Below are 19,332 nucleotides of genomic sequence, written 5' to 3' on the forward strand. Positions count from 1 at the left end.
GGTGGTGAAACGCCCACCTGAATTTGCTGTGTCCTGTCACACGATGACCAACGTGGGCCCCATCTTTGCTGGGGTCAGTGGGCTTGGAGCCCAGTGCTGGAAGCTGGGGAAGGCCAGGAGGCAACAATGCTGGGCTGGCTCCAAGGACATGGGAGAGGAATCTCTCCTGGCATGGCCAAACTGCTGTTGGTCATGACAGCTTAGTGCCAGGTCCTCTGATTCATCCCCAACCTAAAGAGGTTCCAGCTGAAATGGTAGAAGATTTAGAGGCATCAGAGATGGACTGAGTCACTAAGTAAACCATAACATGTTGACTAATAGGACATGTCTAGTAGAGTCCCCACAACTGAATTGGGAATGATGGCAGATCCGTGACCTCTGGATCATCCGTCTTACACAAAAAAAAAAAAAAAAAAAAATTCAAGGCTCCTCAGACAACTTATCTAAAGGGGTGTTTATTTTGTAAAGCAAGACTGAATTTCTTAAAAAAAGAACCCCACCTCATCCATCTATCTACACTCTCCAGGGTGAGGTTTTCTTTAGAAAGAAAATAGCCAAAAGCTAATTGCATGTAAGTTTAGACATAAGATATTTTAATGACACTTAGAAGGTGGGGAACAAAACCCCTGTCACCAAGTTGATGTTTCTAAAATATCTGCCAAAACAGCTCTTTAAAAAGATATTTACACCTTTATTTAGTTCCTTCTTGTGAGGAATGTTTACTGCAGTCCGTAGATGTGGTTATGTCATGTTTCCACTGTGTTTTCATTCAGTGTTGCTCTGTATTTGTGGTTTTCTCATTTGTGACAGTCTAGTAACTGGAGCCATTTGTACCTGAGCAAATAATATCAAATCTGAATACTTTATAAATATTTACAATATTTGGTGTGTCTCCCACTCACATCAAATGCAAAGTATAAAAAGCAAAAACAAGCAGAAACAAACAGAACCTGTGTTATGTTATAATAAATATTTACTGTATGTACTATTGACTAAAGAGTCCCATACAGCTATTTAGGAGGCATTGTTTCTGTCAGGCTGTTCTATATTAAAACACTCTAAATGAAGCTGTTTGAGAATAAAAATGTGCATGTTAGGGAATGATTGATGCCTACAACTTATTTAATTTTTTGGCAAGGGGAAGTAGTTCTTTTTTTCTCCCTGAACATGTGGGTAGTGAATTAGGCAGGAGCCTGGGACTCTCTGGCACAGCTGCAGAATTCATTGGAGTGAGGTCCCAGTGCAAAACTTGAGGGGAAGATGACCCTTTGGGCCCACTGGCTTCAAGCAGAGATCCCAAACAATCTGCACTGAAGGCAGAGAGGGCAGTGGCAAAGCAGCAGCCATGTTCCTTGTGTAGCAAAGTCAGCCTGAAAATAGGGAGGAAAGAAATGCAAGGTTCACAGAATCATAGAATCATTTAGGTGCAAAGGATCTTTAATACAACTGAGTCCAGTCATTAACCCAGCACTTCTAAAACACGTCCCTGAGTGCCATGTCCACATGCCTTTTGAACACCGCCATGGTGGTGACCCCAGCACATTCCTGGGCAGCCTATTCCAATGTCTGAAAACCCTTTCACTAAGGAAATGGCTCCTAAAATCCAGTCTAAACTCCCACCTAGCTACAAGCTCCTTTCAGGTAGTTGTCGAGAGCAATAAAGTTCCCCTCGAGCCTCCTTTTCTCCAGGCTAAACACCCCAAGTTTCCTTAAGCCATTCTTCATAAGACCTGTGCTTCAGACCCTTCCCCAGCTCCATTGCCCTTCTCTGGACATGCTCCAGCCCCACAATGTCTTTTCTTGCAATGAGGGACCCAAAACTACATGTTTTTGGGATTCAAGGCGTGGCCTGCTCACAGCTGAGAATGGGGGCACAGTCACTTCACTGGTCGTGCTGGCCACACTGATACAGGCCAGGTTGCACTGACCTTGCTGGCCTGGGCACACCTGGCTCTTGTTCAAGCACGGTTGACCCAGCCCCTTCTCTGGTGAGCCACTTTCCAGACACTGCCCCCAGCCTTCAGCACTTTCTTGTGGTGTCCCAAGTGCAGGAGTCAGCACTTGGCTGCGTTGAACCCCATACAAATGTCCTCATCCCATCGATCCAGCCTGTCCAGATCCCTCTGCAGAGCTCTCCAGTCCTCCAGCAGATCAACCACCTGGGTGTTGTCCTCAAACCTGCTGAGGGGATGCTCAATCCCCTCATCCAGATCATCAGTCAGGATGTTCACATGAACAGATAAATGCTGCAGAGCAGGGAGAAGGAAGCAGCTCAAGATATTTGTTTCCTCTGTTTTTTGAGCAATAGCATTACCAAGTCCTGAGCAAAGGCATCCTTAATGAACAAACAAAGACTTTTTAGCGTGTCATCAGGTCCTGCTCCAGGTGGAAGATTAGATTTGTATCTGCAGGCTTGGTGTTATGAGGGACCACCAAAGTTTTATGGATCAGTTTATAGAAGATCTCCCTCCCCCTTCCTCTTTACTCCTCTTATTTCTGTAGCCAATTTTTTCCTTTTGTTCCTCTACTGTGTAGGAACTTTTATCTTTTCTTCTATGCTTGTATTATTTTTCTAAGTGCCCTGTCCCCAAGCATCTCTATTTCTTTGAGATATTTATTCTCACAAGATTGCTATATCCCTTTTTTACCTATCCTGAAGTATCACTTTGAGTCTGAGATGGAGTTTAGGAGATCTGGGTTAAATTCTAGCTTGGCTGTGCAGTACCTGCCAGCGTGACTTCCTTTTGCTGTGTCCATTCCTTGTTTGTCACAAACAAATTGCCTCATATTCTTAGCCACCCATCTGCAAAGGCTTACTGGCTCACCTAATTTTAAATAAGTTTATTGAACTTATGTCCATAAGCCAGGTGGCTATAATTTTTAACACATATTTTGTCTCAATTAATCTCCAAGGCCAGTGTTCTCTCACTGATTCTGCAGAGAGGCTCTAAGATGTGGTGTTCTGCAGAGCTTGTGCCTCTCCTAAGGTGACAGAAACAGGCAATATTCAGGGGGGTTTTCCCTCTGCTCCATCCCAGCCAGTTCCCTGCAATGCAGCCCTGAGGGTCCCTGGATTTGGGATGAAAGGTCTTTGGGTGGTGGGCCATGCTGTAGGGTACACTGGCATCTGCTGCAGGGTGTGGTGAGGTGAGATAGGTTGGAAAAGGGGATTAGATAATGACATTTTAGGAGAAGGATCCAGTGCATAGACATGCCACAATCAGTGACTGCTGGAAAAGACTAGAGAGGAAGGATAGGAGAAATGATAGGAGAAATCCTGCCCTGTTATTCACATGCTTTCCCAGGGCATGAGAGACTCCCTGTTAGACACAGTGCTGAACCTTTAGTCTGGTTATTCTTATCTAAATGAAAGTAGAAATTCTGGTCTTTGTGTAGGCTGTGTTGCACATAACTGCAGATGCATCTAAACAGTTTCCTCTCAAAGTATTTTCCAGGACTATTCCTTTACCCACCTCCTCAATCTCTTCAAGCTGATTGAAATCCAAATTCCTGCAGCATTGGCTGTTACTGGGTACCCCCTCTGACACTGCATTGAAATCCATGTTCGAGTGAAATAACAGTACTTTAGAAAAATAGATTTGGTCTGGGTAAAAACTTGTCAAAACACTGAGATATGGTTTGGCCTATTTGTAAAACACACGGGCAGATCCCCTGCCTGAGAAGAACTTAAATTGTCAATATAGAAGTTGAAAAAGCTCATTTCAATTGGAAATTCCAGCTAAATTGTTCCCAGTTAGCACCAGAAAGGAATGCTTTAGACTAAGACAAAACAGATGCAGGCTGTTAGGTCCCATTGTACAGCAGCCCTCCCTTTCAGGGAGGTAGGTGGCTGTGCACTGAAGTCCCCCTGACTTGTAAACAGAGATAGAGCCAGCTGCCTCCACACCACCAATTGTGCTGCTTCCTGGGCTCTCCCAAAGCACACAGGGAAGGGCAGGAATAAAACCAACCACCCAAGCACCACTACCCAGGAGCAGAGGAGCCCTGCACGCTTCGGGCCCTGGTAAAAACTCTCCCTTTGACAACTGGCTTGCTCCAGGCTTCAGTGGCCATTTGAAGGGATGTGCCTTCAAATACCCCCTGCCTGGAGAGCCAGAGGCAGCCCTTGGTCCCTCTGGAGCCTCCCTGGAGTGCTCCAGCAGTGGAAAGCAGCCCCTGAGCAAGCCTCCTGTGAAGGCTGCTCTTCAAGCTCCCCACTCACTGCAGGCTTTCTCCTGCAAGGCCCCCAGGTTAACCCTCCTCCTCCTTGTCCCCAGACTGCCAGGCAAGGGAGTTTGTACTTTTTGCAGAGTGCATCAGGCGCTGGAGGAAAGAGCTGTTGTTTAAACTCCCTTTCACTGCGTGAAGGATGGGATGGAGATGCTGCAGGATATAGGGAGTAGGAGAAATGGGAATTAAAGGCACTTCAGCTTCTTCTTTCCTCTCCCCCATATTTGTACAGTCTTGGAAATGGGAGTTGTCCACACATGACATCATTCCACATTAACTACTGATGAATTAATTCCTTGTGTGTGTGCTCTTATATCCCAAAATAAGAGTGTGTTGTTCCAAATCTCCTACCCTAGATAGAGCAGTTTTAGAGTAAAGGGTTTTAAAAATGGGATTGGGCAATATGGGTTTAATCTGGTTTAAACTATTTGCCATAATACACTTTGTCTCTTGCTCACTCCTTGTATGGATGCTGTCATGCCTACCTGACGTATAGCCAGGAGAAGCCTTACATGGACACCAGGGGCCAAGGGAGATATTGCCTCAGTCATTATAATAAAAAATAATTCTTAAGACAAGAAGGTAATCTGCACTATATTGCCCTAATCTAAACTAGTCCTTGAAAAGGAACTGAGCAGGGAAGAGCAGTGCCATGGCCTTTGGGGAATGGGAAACAGAATCTGCACCTGATGCATTCATATTGTATCAATAGGCACCAGTGTAAATAACTTAAACAAGAAAATAAAAATCCTAACTAGCTGTAATGCAGTGCATTTTCATATATTTTGGGACACACAGTGTTGAAAGATTGGGGTTCTATAAATGCCTATTAAAAGAAAAGGCTCATTGTTTGAAAAATGAAAAATGTCTTAGGACTGCCCCCTCCTGCTCCTTCACCTTATTGTTTTTGCAACAGAAGTGTTTCCAGAAGCTATAAAAACATGTTGCTTTTGTTAAATGGATTACTTCCCTTCTTGTGGCACAAAAACTGGCTGACCCCACTGACAGGCAAAACACATTTGCAGTGGTAGTGAGTGACTGAGACCAACAGGTAGCCAGCAAAGGCTGGGCCAGGTCACAGCTGGTGTTGGGACAAGAGTGAGGCCTGATCCGTGGTACTTTTTGCAGGTGGAATTCTTGTTTGCAAAAGCATTTAAGCAAATTTGTGCTTTATAAACGTGTCTTTAAAGAACAGCACTGTAGGTCACATTTACAGGGTGTTCCACAAGCCCTGGGGGTGAGCCACACACCTTCAGAGGAAGCAGGCTGCAATCCTGCCCCATGGCAGGACTGGAAAGAGCCTGGGATGCCCTAGCCCATGTGTGCACAGCAGCCCTACTGCAAATCTCAGCTGCTGTTTCCAAAAATGCTTCTGTAATTCTCTAACAGACAGTGGTCACTACACCCTTTGGTTGTGCTTCCTTAAAACACTCTGGGTAGAAAAAGTCAGTTTTAATGAGCATTGTGGAGTAATTTGACCTAGAGAAAGGACAAGTAATAAAGCATTAATTTGCTTTACAAGCAGAAAATTAACTATGCATGTGTGTGTGTAAATTCTTCTGGTGGTCTCTTTGTCTAGAGCTTCTGCAAAGTTTTCTTTAGAGCATATGTGAGTAGTATATTATATAAGCAGAGAAATGTGAGAAAAATCCCATCTCTGGATCCACTTGCATAGTGGATCCTAAATGCCATATATAAGCCTGTATTCTTCTAAGGGCATATACTTTTAAAGACATGCTGAAAGAGGTAATAAAATATCTAAAAGTCTTTTAATATGTTCTAACTGATACACAGTTTTAAAAGATTGAATGTCCCTAAAACCGGAAGTGTTTTTGAAATAGAAAGTGCTGTTTGAAAAAATATCCTAGGATGGGTGTCTCTATTTGTAACCTAATCTTCAACCCCACTGATTTTTGTAAAGGAAATTATTCCAGAAGACATCAGAGGATACTCAACAGAACATAACTGGTAGTGGGAAGGGCAGGAACAGGATGAAAATCCCCCATTGCCATTGCTACCAAGAGAACAGAGAATTTCCTTTTACTCAGGGTGAAGTTTCAGGTGGTAAACAGCCTTCAGAGGTTCTGCAAGTATTTTCTCTTCCTTGCAGATATGCCTGTTTGCTTAGAACATGTCTGTATGCCTATTAATCAATTAGGACATAAATCCCATCTCTAAGTAAACAATCATTTTACTGTCCAAATTTACATGCCTTGTAGTTATGGAGCACTGCCACTGAAGGGCCTCTCATCAGATGGTGCCTGGAAGTGGGACCATTTTTCATCCTAGTAATGAACTGATTTCACAAGTGGCTTGCTTTAGAGCTCCTCCTAAGGCACTGTGCTCTGGATTTTGCCTCTCTGTTCCTTCCTTGCCTTGTGTGTTGGCCCATATGAGTATGGAAGACTAAAACAGGGACATTGGCCTGTGGGAAACATCTTTAATCAATCTGCAGAATTTGGGAGGTCCTTTCCTGCAAGGTGGCATCTCTGGTGCCTAAGATCAGCCCAGGACTTGGGCTGCTGATGCCTGTTTGGCTTGGCTTTCTGCCTGGGCCCTTTCCTTTGTCTCTTCTCAAAAGAATCAGGATGCTGAAGGTGTTTTCTCATGCATCCCCATTGCCAGCTCAGAGCAGAGTGTAACCAAAATGAACAGCTATGCTGCAGATGTCTCTCTCACTACTTAACAGCTCTTTTCTCTCTCTCTTTCTTTTCTACAGAACTGCATTTCCCAACCCTTTTTCCCTTGAGACACCCAGCTGAGCTCCCCCTATAAGTGTTTAAATCCCCTGCTGTCAGCTTGAGCTCTGCTGATTATCTGGGTCGAGGAGAGCCTGCAAAAACTCAGTGCTCTCAGAGTCTCTTTCCCTTTGCACCTTCCCTTCCCTCCTTCCCATTTTCCACTGCATTTTGCCTCTTTTGTCTCCATTTAAACCAAATCTGGCTCATGCAGAGCCTTGCTGGTGCAAGGGGTGTTTCTCCAAGGATGTGTTGCATTGCTTGGCTGTGATGCACCACCCCTTAGCCAAAAAGATCCATCATGTCTTGCCTTGCCTTTTTCTCATCTCCTCTCTCCCATCCCCATGTTCTTCTTCATTTTCTATCTCTTTGCTGTTCCTCTCTCCAGCCTGAGGTGGGTCCTGCCCGCGGGGGCTGTGCGTGTGAAGCGCAGCTGTGTCGCTGACACGCTTCCGCGCGCATCCGACGGCGTGTGAGAGGTTAACAGCAGTGGCATGTGCAGCATGTGGCCCAGATGTTCCTGCCACCCCCTGCACTTTCTCATGCGATTCGTTCCATTGCTGGTAGAGGTTATGGACTTGAGATACGGGGGAGGTGAAGTAGTGGATGGGAGGTGGAAGGAAGGCTATCCCTGACCCTCCCAAGCTCATCTTATGCTCCTGCGTGTTCCATTTGAGGACTGGGGATGGGCAAGGGCAGGTGTTGTGTCTAGGGGTGGATGTGCTCCATCTCAGGGGAGGATTTCCTTGAGTGAAAGCTGTAGCTTCTTCCCAAAACACCAGCTCTTCTTTGGGCACTGTCCTTGCCTGGGCAAGGAATACGTCAGCTGACATAGTTAAAATCCTGTCCAACCTCTGAGTTGGACATGGTTAAAATCCTATCCAACCTCTGAGATACCCTTTGCCTATCTCTGGCATGTCTGAAGAGATTGTTCTTTTTTAGTAAGTTCCCAGTTTGACCCATGTATAACAAGGAGGAAGAGAGGGTTAACAATAACATCTCTAGTACAGAAACCTTCCCTACAAATACCAAAGCAATGAGGTAAAAATCCATTTCTTCAATAAAATCTTTGTAAGATTTAACAGGGGCAAAAATAATGTATTTCCCTGTAAACTCACTCTGAAAAAAGACCAATCTGTCTTGGCAGAAATTTCCAATATATATTCTTCCTGAAGCAACTATTCTGCAAGAAAAAAAAATAATTCCAAACTGTTAAAGCCTGACCAAGTAGGTTATAAGCAACCAAACCAGGTCTTGTGTGGGAAAATCTCACGCAAGCTTAGCAATAGGTGTTGTTAACAGTGCCAGCTATAATACACACACAGAATTCAGCATGCATCTCCAGGAAGGTTTTTATGACTGATCGAATGTACTTTCCTTGAGAAGTTCCCTTCCAAGTCATGTGCTGTTGCTGTGCAAGGCATAGAAATCTCCCCTGGCCTCGCTGCATTCAACAAGTCAGGGCTAACAATGGGAACCGTGTTCGTCCCGAGGAGGCCGCAGCATTCGCAGGGAAGCTGGGCTTGCTGTACAATGTCAGACACTTTTTATGGGCTACATTTTTCAAAACACCGCAGGCGGAAAGAGGGAGCATTATCTGCTAAATACTCCAGGGAGGGCCTTTATGGATTTCTCAAGGGGGCTCAGAACCAGTGATCTGAAAAGATGCTGAAGTTCCATTGTGCGCTCTGTTTTGCCTGATTTGCATGGCTGAAAGAGGGGGTAAGAAAATGGACTCTGTGTCAGAACCTGAGACAATAGACAATGGTCGGAAACAGCCCGAGGTTTGTAGGAAAAAATTCTTTCCTCCGTTTTATCTTTGTCAGGATAGAGTTTGGCCTGTGGACTGCAGGATTATGCCTGAGGGTCAAGCCAAGAGGTTTCCACCTCTGCTCTTCTGGGTGACACCAGTGCTCCGAGAACACACTGCAGGGAGGAGGAAAACTCATTTCAACCTCACTGGATTCCTGGAATGTGTAAATGTCCTGAAAAACTGTTTTTGGTTATTCTCCTGTTTCTTCCCCCAAATTACATACTAATAACTTTGGTATTAGCTTTGCACTACCTAAAGCTAAGCAAAGCCAGTGTTTCTTAGTTTGCATGTTGGGTGTTATTGTGTGCTGATTCAGGGAAAAACCTGGGCTTGCCAGAAACACAGAGTGCCAAGTCACAAGTGTGAAGAAGTTCCTTATGCAACTCAGCATCCTGACTTAGAGGGACTGCTGTAGGAAGGATCAGCACACCTTTTCTCCAGACCTGCTTCACCTGTGGCTTGCACAGTGAGTGACCAATTAGGAAGATATTTTTAGAGACAAATCTCCAAGTGTGCATGAGCATTTGGGACCTAGCACTGGATCCCTTCAACATCACATAGACTCCAAAAACGAGCTTCCTCTCCCTGTACAATAGATAGTAAAGCCCTTCTTGTTTCTGTTTAACCTAACCCTGAGCAAACAGGTACAGAAGTTTTGGAAATACATTCTCTGGTGAGAAATTAGGGAAGAGGAGCTGGAGTGGCAAGTCTCCTTGATAAGCAGATGGCAAGATTTGCCAGTGATGGGAAATCCATGGTCAGAAGAATTGAGCAGAAGTCTGGACTGGGGTGCAAGAAAAGTGCTCTACTTCTTGGGTCTTTGCTCTCCTTCCTTGTGTGAAGAATAATGCTAATAACCTTATTGAGCAGAGTGATTTGATACCACACATGCAACAACACCATGCCTGGAGTTAGAGCTGTAGGTTGGCTTGGCTGAGTCAACACATCCCAGAGAAGTCCCCACACTGGAATCCGGCCCCTGGGAGTCTGGAACTTGGGCAAGCATGTAGGACACCTCCTTGCTTCATGATAGGCAGTTCATAGCATCCAAACTTCATGTGGGTCTCTGCACTGAGCCCAGACACCAGGCTTTGCAAGGTTTGCACTATGCTGATTTAAACCTGCCCACCTGCTGGTGCTCTGAACCTCCTTCTGTAAAGAGGAATGAAAGGTACTGTTTCGCTTAAGTCTGCTCCCATGAAGGCAAAATGGAAATTGTTTCATCTTCAGGGCTTCATTAAGTCTCATAAGAATTACATAAAACTCCCTCTCGCTGACTTTCCAAGGAGAAATCCTTTGCCTTTGTGTATTTATACTTGCGATGGATGCAGCCCTAAAAATGAGCTTGGATTTATTATTCATTATGTTTATAATGGCACAGATGTGTGCAGAACTGAGCAATGGGGAGCAGTAAATCAGCCAAAACCCTTCTCATTCCTGCTCTTTCTATAACATTTTCTACCTCATTGGGGAATTTTAACTGTTAAAGAGTTTCTGCCCAAGAACTGGCAGACCAGAGAAACAAGAAGCAAAGTTAGGTTGTGAGATGTCTATGTAGGTCATTATCTTCTTTGAGAGCAATGCTGGAATAAGATATTTCAGAATTTAAATTACATTTGACTATTATATGATCTGTAGTTTTTACCAGAACATTTACCTTAGTTTGGTATCTGGACTTTTCATAGCTAAAATATTTGAATATACATATTTTCTTTTCCTTCCAGAAAAAAAGGCATGAAATATGGGTTTTTATTCAACTTTGTAGTACAGTATTCTGTGTTTCCACCATGTTTGCTAAAAATTCCTTAAAATTTTCAATATCCCCATGAATCTTGAGCAGTGAGAGTGTACTACATTGTGACCAACACTTCACTTTAAAATAAAAAATCCAGATATTTTTAAAACGTTCTTCCTCCCTGGGAGCCAAGAACATGCCTTGACTGTGGAGCAGGAGATATTTTATTTCGGCAATTCTTAAATGGAGAAACACCCAATTGATTCAGTAGCAGAAGTGTGAAATCATTTACACAGAGAACAGCCAACTGAGGCCATAATGCCACTGCTCCTGGAGTGTCCATGCCTGAAAACAAGCCCAGCTTGTCATTTATAATCATTTTCTACCCTCTCAATAGGCAAACAATGCATTTGTCAAAATCCTATGCTGATGCTTTCAGATTTAGTTCATTAGCCCTCATTGTGTTGCTGCGGATGGATCACTGCAAACCAACACCCAACAAGCTCCTTATTTTATATTAATTGTGTGTCAGCAGTAGTGGGGAAACTGTATCTTTTCCTCTCGTTTCATTATATAGTTTCAGGGTATTTTGTCAGTTCCAGGGACCAGAAGTAAACCCTCTTTCCCAACCCTCTGTTCTGGAATCCAGGCTATTTGTTTGGTTTAAAGACAGTTCCCACTTCTGTTTATAAACCCTTTGCTTTGTCTTATTGCTAGAAAAGCCAGAAATCCCATACCATAGGGGCTGATTGATTTGCCCTAGACACCACCAATGCAACTGCCCTTTAAGAAGAATATCCTGAATTTCTTGGCTACTTCCTCCCCTCTTCTATTGTCTCAGAACTTGTCCACACTGGAATTCAGTGCTGAGTTTAGCTGTAAAACTCAGTGTAAATACAATTTCACTCACCCCACCATGCCAGCTTTGGAAGTGGGGAGGACAGACACTCCTAGTCTTTGCTGATCCATATAGGGGTGAGCTGCAGCCTTGGTAGAGTTGTGTACTCGTAATAAACATTAAGGGAGTCTTTAAACCAAGACATGAGTGGGAAAAGAGGAGGTGATATTCACCCACAAGATGGAAAGCAGACTGCACTTTCCTCAGGCTTTCAATTGTTCCAGCTGCTAGCAAACTCCTACCTCTCTGAACAGTTCTTGTCCTTTCTTGGGTTTCTTTCCTAATTAAGTTGGCACACTCCATCCATTGCTCCATCTCCCCTCATGGCTTATTGCAGTTACAATGGCAGGTGATGTTTTTGGGAGTTCCGACTGCCACGCAGAGGAGGGATGTGGAGAGGACATCCTCTCAGAGAACCTGGTATTATTGAAAATAAATGTGTACAGAAAATCTACAGGAAAAAATTAGTTCACTTTGCTAAGCCCTAGAAAGACAAAAAAAAAAAAAGAAAAAAAGACTTGCTCTAGTGATAGATAGCTTGAGGTCTCTGAAGCTAACATGTGTAACAAGGTCTATTAAAAAATCACTTAGCATATCTATCATACTATCATAACTATCATTCTTCTAATACATGCACTGCTAAAAGTAATATTAGCTCTTGTGACGTGTTGCTGTAACAAAGTATGTTCAAGGATGTATCATCTCTTCTGCACACTCAGTAAGGAGGATGAATTTTTTGTCAAAGATCTCTCCAGAGGTCTTAGATCTGATGGAGGGAGCTGCTGTGGTCAGCATATGCAGCAATCCTCCCTCTCCATGCCCAATTATCTTCCAGGGAATGGCTTACAAACATGTTGGAATCAAGGCATTTAGCATACACAAGATTCTGACTTTTGAGCACAGATGGGGTATCTTGGGCACTTACCAAACACATGATTGCTGCTATTTTATCTGCCATCATGTTCAATCCATGCTCTACTCTTGTGGGAGGAGGATGTTTCATAGTTTAGAAAAGATGCATGAAAGCTTAGAGAGATTAAAAAACATGGTTGCTAATCCAGCAAACCTGAAACACCTGAAATATCCTGTTGACAATTTTGTCATGTTAAGAATCCATGGCCTATATTTGTAAAGAATGTATTTTCTTCTCTCTCCTGTACAGGGAGCAGAAGTTTCCACTTAACTTTGCACAGGAATGCCCTGGTCATCTTCCAGAGTGGTCACAGTTGATTTAGAAACTCTGCATGAGCATGTTCATGAGGAGCTGGAATGATGCCTCCACTGTGCCTGGCACTGCATTCATCATTAATGAAACTCCACATGACTTGACATGACTACATGATAAAATTTATCAGGCTCTTGGAGTTATGTGACATCTGATTTTATATTATCACTAGATGGATCACACCTCAGAGTGTTTGCTGCAAAGTGTAACCACCACAACCTCTCCACACACAAAGATGGACAAAATCATTTGCAGACCAGTAGAAACAACAGAAATCCAGCCAAAATCCAGGTCTTTTGCTGCTGCACAGGTATTTGAATTAGGGGGTGAAACTTGACTGACAGCTCCTTTACTGTAGAGAAGCATGTCTACGCACATTTCTACAGAGAACATCTGCAATGAGGTTTTACCCAGGATGCCCTCCCCTGTATCTGTCAGTTCTCAAATAAACCAATATATCATTGGCTTTCATTTGTTTTCTTGCTAAATTTATTTGCTTCAGTGTGAATTATTCTTGGGAAAGGACACATACAGTAAGTCCTTGAAAGACAGAGGAAATCCCATGGATCCTGTTTTATAGTTTGTGTTGAATGTTGCCACAGAAAACATGAGAAAATTCTCTCCTATAGTCTATCAGTGTATAGATAGACTCCTCAGACTACAGTCTTGAAAGATTTATGGTCAGACAAAAGCAACATTTTCAGTGTGGAAATGAGCTACAGCAATAAACAGAAAAAATCTTTTATTAGAGAAGGATACATCTAGCTGGAAGTCTGGGAAATCCTGATTTAATCTACTGATTTAATCTACTGATTTAATCACAGTACAGGGACTATGCCAAATTTTGGATGGAGTGAAATTCATGATGTTTTAATTCTCTGTTCAAAAATGTACATGTTTATCATGTAGTCATGTAAAGTCATGTGTAGCTTCATTCCTTATGAATGCAGGAACAGGGCACTTATCCCATCTAACCAAGAGCCAGGCTTAGTTGAAGGAATTCTTTAGAGATGTCAGTTTATCCAACCAATGGTTGGAATTGTGGTGAGCATATCAGAAAGTGGAACTGAGTGCACACACACTTCTTAAAAATTGATTGTTTGGCTTGAAATCTCACAAAACCAGGCGTTTCTTGCGAGATTTGATCTGCTTCCTGCTTCAGACTAAGTCAGCAAGATAATAGAGAGCCCTTGTGTTTGGGCTGGAGTGGTGTTCCTCATCTCCAAAGAGATGCTTGAAGTATTTTGCCCATTACGACAAATGTCCACAGCTTTTGTGTGTTGACAACATTGTAGCAGTTTTGTGGGATAGAATGATATTTTTTTTCCCAAAACAGGAAAAAAAAAAAAAAAAGCAATTGAAGGAACAGCAGGTAGTTCAGGTATTCAGGTACTGGGAAACACAAACTCCAAGCCCTGGAACAGCATCATTCATTTATGACCTTGCTACAATTTCACTTCTACATTTTGAAATCTTCACATCCCCCAAAAAGAAACCATGGCTTGCTCAAAATAAAACTCATTGTCATGGATGGGAGAAGTCACTACTTCTGACCTCCCTGGTTAGAAATGACTACATTAACTAGAGAACAGAGTTCAGCTGTTGAGCAAAAGACTCATTACTGAAGAAAATTTCAGACTTTCTCTGGCTAAAACTTCACATAATTCACATCCAGGAACTAGCCAGACCCATTAGGGGTTGGTGCCAAGTTGAGTGACAGCCAGGCAGGCTCATGGGCTGCCTTTTTTTAACATGTAATCTTAGCTCAACGCTCTTCTGTCCCATGGCTGAAGCTCCTGGGTGCTATTAATGTGCATATACTGGTAAGAATTTAAATGCTGAAGCAACTAAATTAATTGGAAAACAGAACAGATCAATTCTTCATGCAATTCTTCTGTATGTGTCCCAAACTAATTGATTGCTGTCAACACTAGCAATATCAGACCCTTATATTCACCATGTGATATTGATCTGAGAAATGGCTGGAATTGTTAAGTTTTAGCAATATTTGAAAATTTGAAATGCGGGAAAAAAGTCAATGAAATTTATTTATATTTTCCTTTTAGTTTTCAGCCAGCTTAAAAATTGCATTACTGGACAGAGGAGGGGATCTATTTTATTTTTCTTTCTTCCATGTCCTGTTAAACTAGTTCCAGAGGATAAATTTTGTTCAGAGTGGAACAGAAAACTGGTTGTATTCTTAGATTGGTTTTAAGATGAAAATTATTTCAGTAAGGAAGAAAGCATGAAGCAATAACCAGCCTAGTAGAGTTCACTGTTCAGTCTTCTTTGTTCTTCGTGGATCCAGGTCCAATTGCAAATAGAACACATCCACTAGAAAACACCTGACTTATGTTTAGAAATTATTAGTGACAAAAATGAAGCAGAAACTTTCTGGGTTTTCCCAATACTGACAGATAAAACGGTATGCCTGGCTTTAATCTGAAATTATTTAACCCTGAACACTATCCTTCCTTGAAGCACATTTCCCTAGCCCAGCAGTCTCAAGCTCAGGAAGATCAAGGAAAGGGAGTTCTTAAAAATTTAGTTACATATACCTTAAAATAAATGTGAAATAACCTGTAGTTGAGGTGTTCTTTTTCTTTTCAAAACAAATCTCCACCACATTCCCACAGTTACCCAAACAGCAGCCCATTATACAGTGAGTACTCAATGGTCCTTATGAGAGCTGCACAAAAGGCTGATCCTTTCTAAGGCTTGTAAGAATTTATCATCATTGTCATCCTTAAATTTACTCTTCTATTGGAATTTCCTCCTTGTTTGACAGCTGCTTTTTCCTTCCATCTATCACAATTTAGAGTGACTAATCAGGTTAGTCACAAACCCTTCAGAAATTTATCCTCCAGGGTACTTTTTATTTTAGCTTGGGGAGAAAAGCATTTCAATTTACAACATTTAACAGGCATCCTTCTGCAGTAGCCATGAGGGTTTCTCTTTAGTTCAGATTTACATATGCAAATTATCCAAATATCAGTGCAGTTATACAAAAGAATGAGATTTAAAGAAAATGATCTGGAGATTGGAGGATGAGAAGATAGTTCAGAAGATCTGTCTGCTCTGCTACAGCGTCATTCTGTGACCTGCAGCACTATAAAGTGGATGTAATAGGCTGGACATTAGTTGTTCTATAAAGCAGTTAAAACAATTATTATCAAATTTTTTAAGAAGTGAACTCTATTTCAGAGTTTCTGTTCAGTGAAACTGCAAACATTTGTTTTACTTCTGAGATGTCACCAATGATGCAGCTATAGTATCTGGGATTTTTGGGATCACTGAATTGTAGAAAGGCAGATGGGCAGGAATTCCTGACCCAGTTCCTGAATAAAGTTTATCTAAACCATGGATTCCTAAACTTCAGCCCACAGATTCTTGCTTTTCTGTAGAACATTTCTAGGAGGAGGTGTGTGGGGGGGAGTGTCTCAAGCAAATCTGAACATGAGAAATCCCATTAACACTGGGCTATATCAGCTGTATGTGAAGCCCTCTGAGGTGCAATTTTAGGAGTTCACAGACTGGAAAAGGCTAAAAATTAATTGTGTAACCTGTGCTCAAAGACTGCCTTTGATATGAAATTTAGCAAGCTCCCAAGATAATGCACTCCTGGTCTTTTCCCTTTTAACAGGTAAAATACTTCTCCTATGTCTAGCCTTCACTTGAAGATCATTATTTCTTGTCCTGCCCTTGGTGGCTGTGAGGAATAGCATGTTCCTTTTCTCTTTGCAGAGCTCTTTTACATATATGAAGAGTGAGTACCAAGAAATTGTTCTACAAATACATTTATCATAAGATGAAAAGAGAAAGGTATCGCCAGATGATACCAAGGGGGTGAAGCGTTTAAAGCCTTTTTTTGTATCAGTGTTCATTTAAAAGATCAGTTGAGAGCAGGAGGCTAACAGTATTGGAAAATTAATTGAAAAAGGATGGGAGTTCAGCACAAAATAATGAAAGAAGTGAGAAAATTAGATAAGCTTCATGTTTTATAATTGGCTGAACCTGATGATCTTCATCCTAGAATATTTTGAAAGTGGACTGAAAAGATCTTAGATACCTGTGGTTACCTTTGAGAAGCCAGGAAAAGCTAAGTAAGATACCAGAAAACTGGAAAAGGGCAAACCTATCTTCATACAGAAGAAGGGAAAACAGAGGAACATGGGAATTACATACCAGCTCATCTATATTTTCAGCTCCAGCAAATATCAAGCAATTTAGTTGTTTGGACACATCTGGGAAAAGAAGAATAACAGTCAGTGTGGGTTTGTCAAGAGAAAATCATGTAATCTTATTTCCTTTTAGACAGGAGTGGTGAACAGAAATGAAAGTCTGATTTTGTTTAGGAATTGACAATGGCTGATAAGGTGATAGGCCTTAAACTGAAGAAAGAATTATTCAGAATCAGCTGATAAAATTCTTTAGTAGTGTCACTCAAGAAGCAGTAAACCAGGCTGTCTTGGGAGCTTGTAGGCTGTGCACCACTGGAGATCTCTATGAACAGGTCAAAGCAATGTCTATCAGCAGTGATTTAGATATTGCTGAGATTAATTCAGGGGTGAGGAATGCATTGAATGACCTCCAAAGATCCCCCTTAGCCTTATTTTTCTGTGGCTGTCTCCTGTAAACTTCCTCTTCTCTAGACAGAAAAAGCTTCATTCTTTCTGTCTCTCCTCATATTTTCTGTTCCCCAGGTCTCTGATCACTCCTGTTTATCCCTCCTAAATGCCTTACAGTTGCCACACTCCTTTCTTGCAGTGGGATAAGAATTATCAGGAAGATGCTGTCAAACCCCTGGCACATGCCAGAGGAGGAGGATGAAGGCTCTGCTGCACAGCCCCTTCTGCCAGAAACTCATCCTTAGAGCAAAACCTACCACAACCTAAGAATTAATAAAAAGTGGATTATTTTTGCCATATCTCTGTGTTAGTTCACATAAAACCATTCCTGCATTTCCTGCCTAAGAACTGGTGAAGAGAAACTTGAGTCCTCCAGTACTTTCAGGGATCTCCCATTCTCAGAAATTTCATATTTTGACATAACGTCAGCATTCCTCTCTGCCCTACTTGCCTGCTTTTCCAGCCTGAAGTAAAAGGAGTCCCATCAATAATAAAGCTAAAAAATAAAGACAGCATGAATTACTATATTCTTCTCATGGTACAATAATGGAGAAAGGTCCCATGTTAGGCGGGGGGAATCAATGTCACTGTTTCAATACTTAAGAATCAGAAGTGATTCAGTGCATAGAGCAAAATAGCAGCTGTGTTCAGATCTCAGCCATTCACTGGAGAGAAAGAATAGTTTTCACTCATAAAAATGAGTATGTGTCTTTATTCTGTCATGGGATAATGAGGCACCTTGGGCTTGATCCAAAGCTCCCTGAAATCCAGAGAAAGACTCTACGTTGACCTCTGTTCACCCTAAACCAAAGAGGAGAATCTTTTGGAGCTGGAAGAGCTTCCCCTTGCTCTTCTTTTCTCTCCCCTCTTGAGTCCCACACCACTGCTAACCTGCCCTATAAAGGAAGACCACCAACAAATAAAATCTCTAAGGCTGACAAAAGGATGTTTAAAGACACGTCAGCAATTTAAGCTACAAATCTCAGTGCTCACAGACACAAGCTGCAGTGTAGATGCCCAAGGTGCAGCTCTCTGCCATGTCATCCCACAGCAGGTGACAAGTCCCCTGGCAGCCCATAGCCTCAGGGCCACCCACCTGCAGCAGCTGCACGTGCACAACTGCAGGGGGAAAATATTACACTGTCCTACAGCTTGTGATCCATCAGAAAACAGTAATTTCTCATGGAGGATCAGGCTTATTTACTAGCATCACACCATTCTTGAGGAAAGCATCAGGAGTGAGGGCAGGATTGCCTCTTTTGGTGGTAGACTGCCCTGGATTGACCTAAAATTGATCCTAAGGCTGCAGCTGTAGCCAGTGTTGACAGTAAAATCAAATCACTTGAATTGCCTTGAAAATACCTAACCATAAAAACAGAAATCTGTTATTTATTATGACAGAACTATCACTGGGAGACCAAGGGCCTGTGACAGACCTTGCTTGTAATATATGCCAGAAACATTCTTCTCAGTTTTTTTTTAATTCTTGCTTAGACAATTTAAAGGAGAGACTAGTTAATTTATTTTTATAGGGAGGAAAACCACCTATTGCTCCAAAACTCTTTGAAGATTCATAGAGGTACTTCCAACTGTAGTCCAAAGTGGCCTGGAAGAGGAAGACCTCCAGAAAGTTGTAGAGCAGGAGCCCCATTATTGAATTACAACATGTTCTTGTTTTTGTTTTTGTTTTGTTTTTTTAACAGTATTTTGTTTCCTATTTTTTTTTCCCTTAGCTATTCTTCTTGTCAAAAAGTCACGGAAAGGGAAAGAAAAAAAGAAACTTTAACAGCAGCCTTCCCTGCCTCAACTCCACAGACAGCCATCTCACCAGATAAAGCACAGTCCTGGAAGGATTCCGTGCTCTTCTGCCAGAAGCATTTGGAAAAAAAAAAACATTTGGGCTCCTGCAGAACAGGGCACCATTTTTGAAAAGGTCTCTGCACTGAGAAAGACAATCGATTTTCTTCTTTTGGCCTCTTCCCCATGCAGCAGTGTTTTATAAAGGCAGAGAAACAGAGAAAAGGATCTGAAAGGGAGCGTTAAATATTTCACTTTCCTGTTAGCT

This window comes from Lonchura striata, chromosome 6, assembly GCF_050655825.1.
Source record: "Lonchura striata isolate lonStrDom1 chromosome 6, ASM5065582v1, whole genome shotgun sequence".
Classification (NCBI taxonomy): domain Eukaryota; kingdom Metazoa; phylum Chordata; class Aves; order Passeriformes; family Estrildidae; genus Lonchura; species Lonchura striata.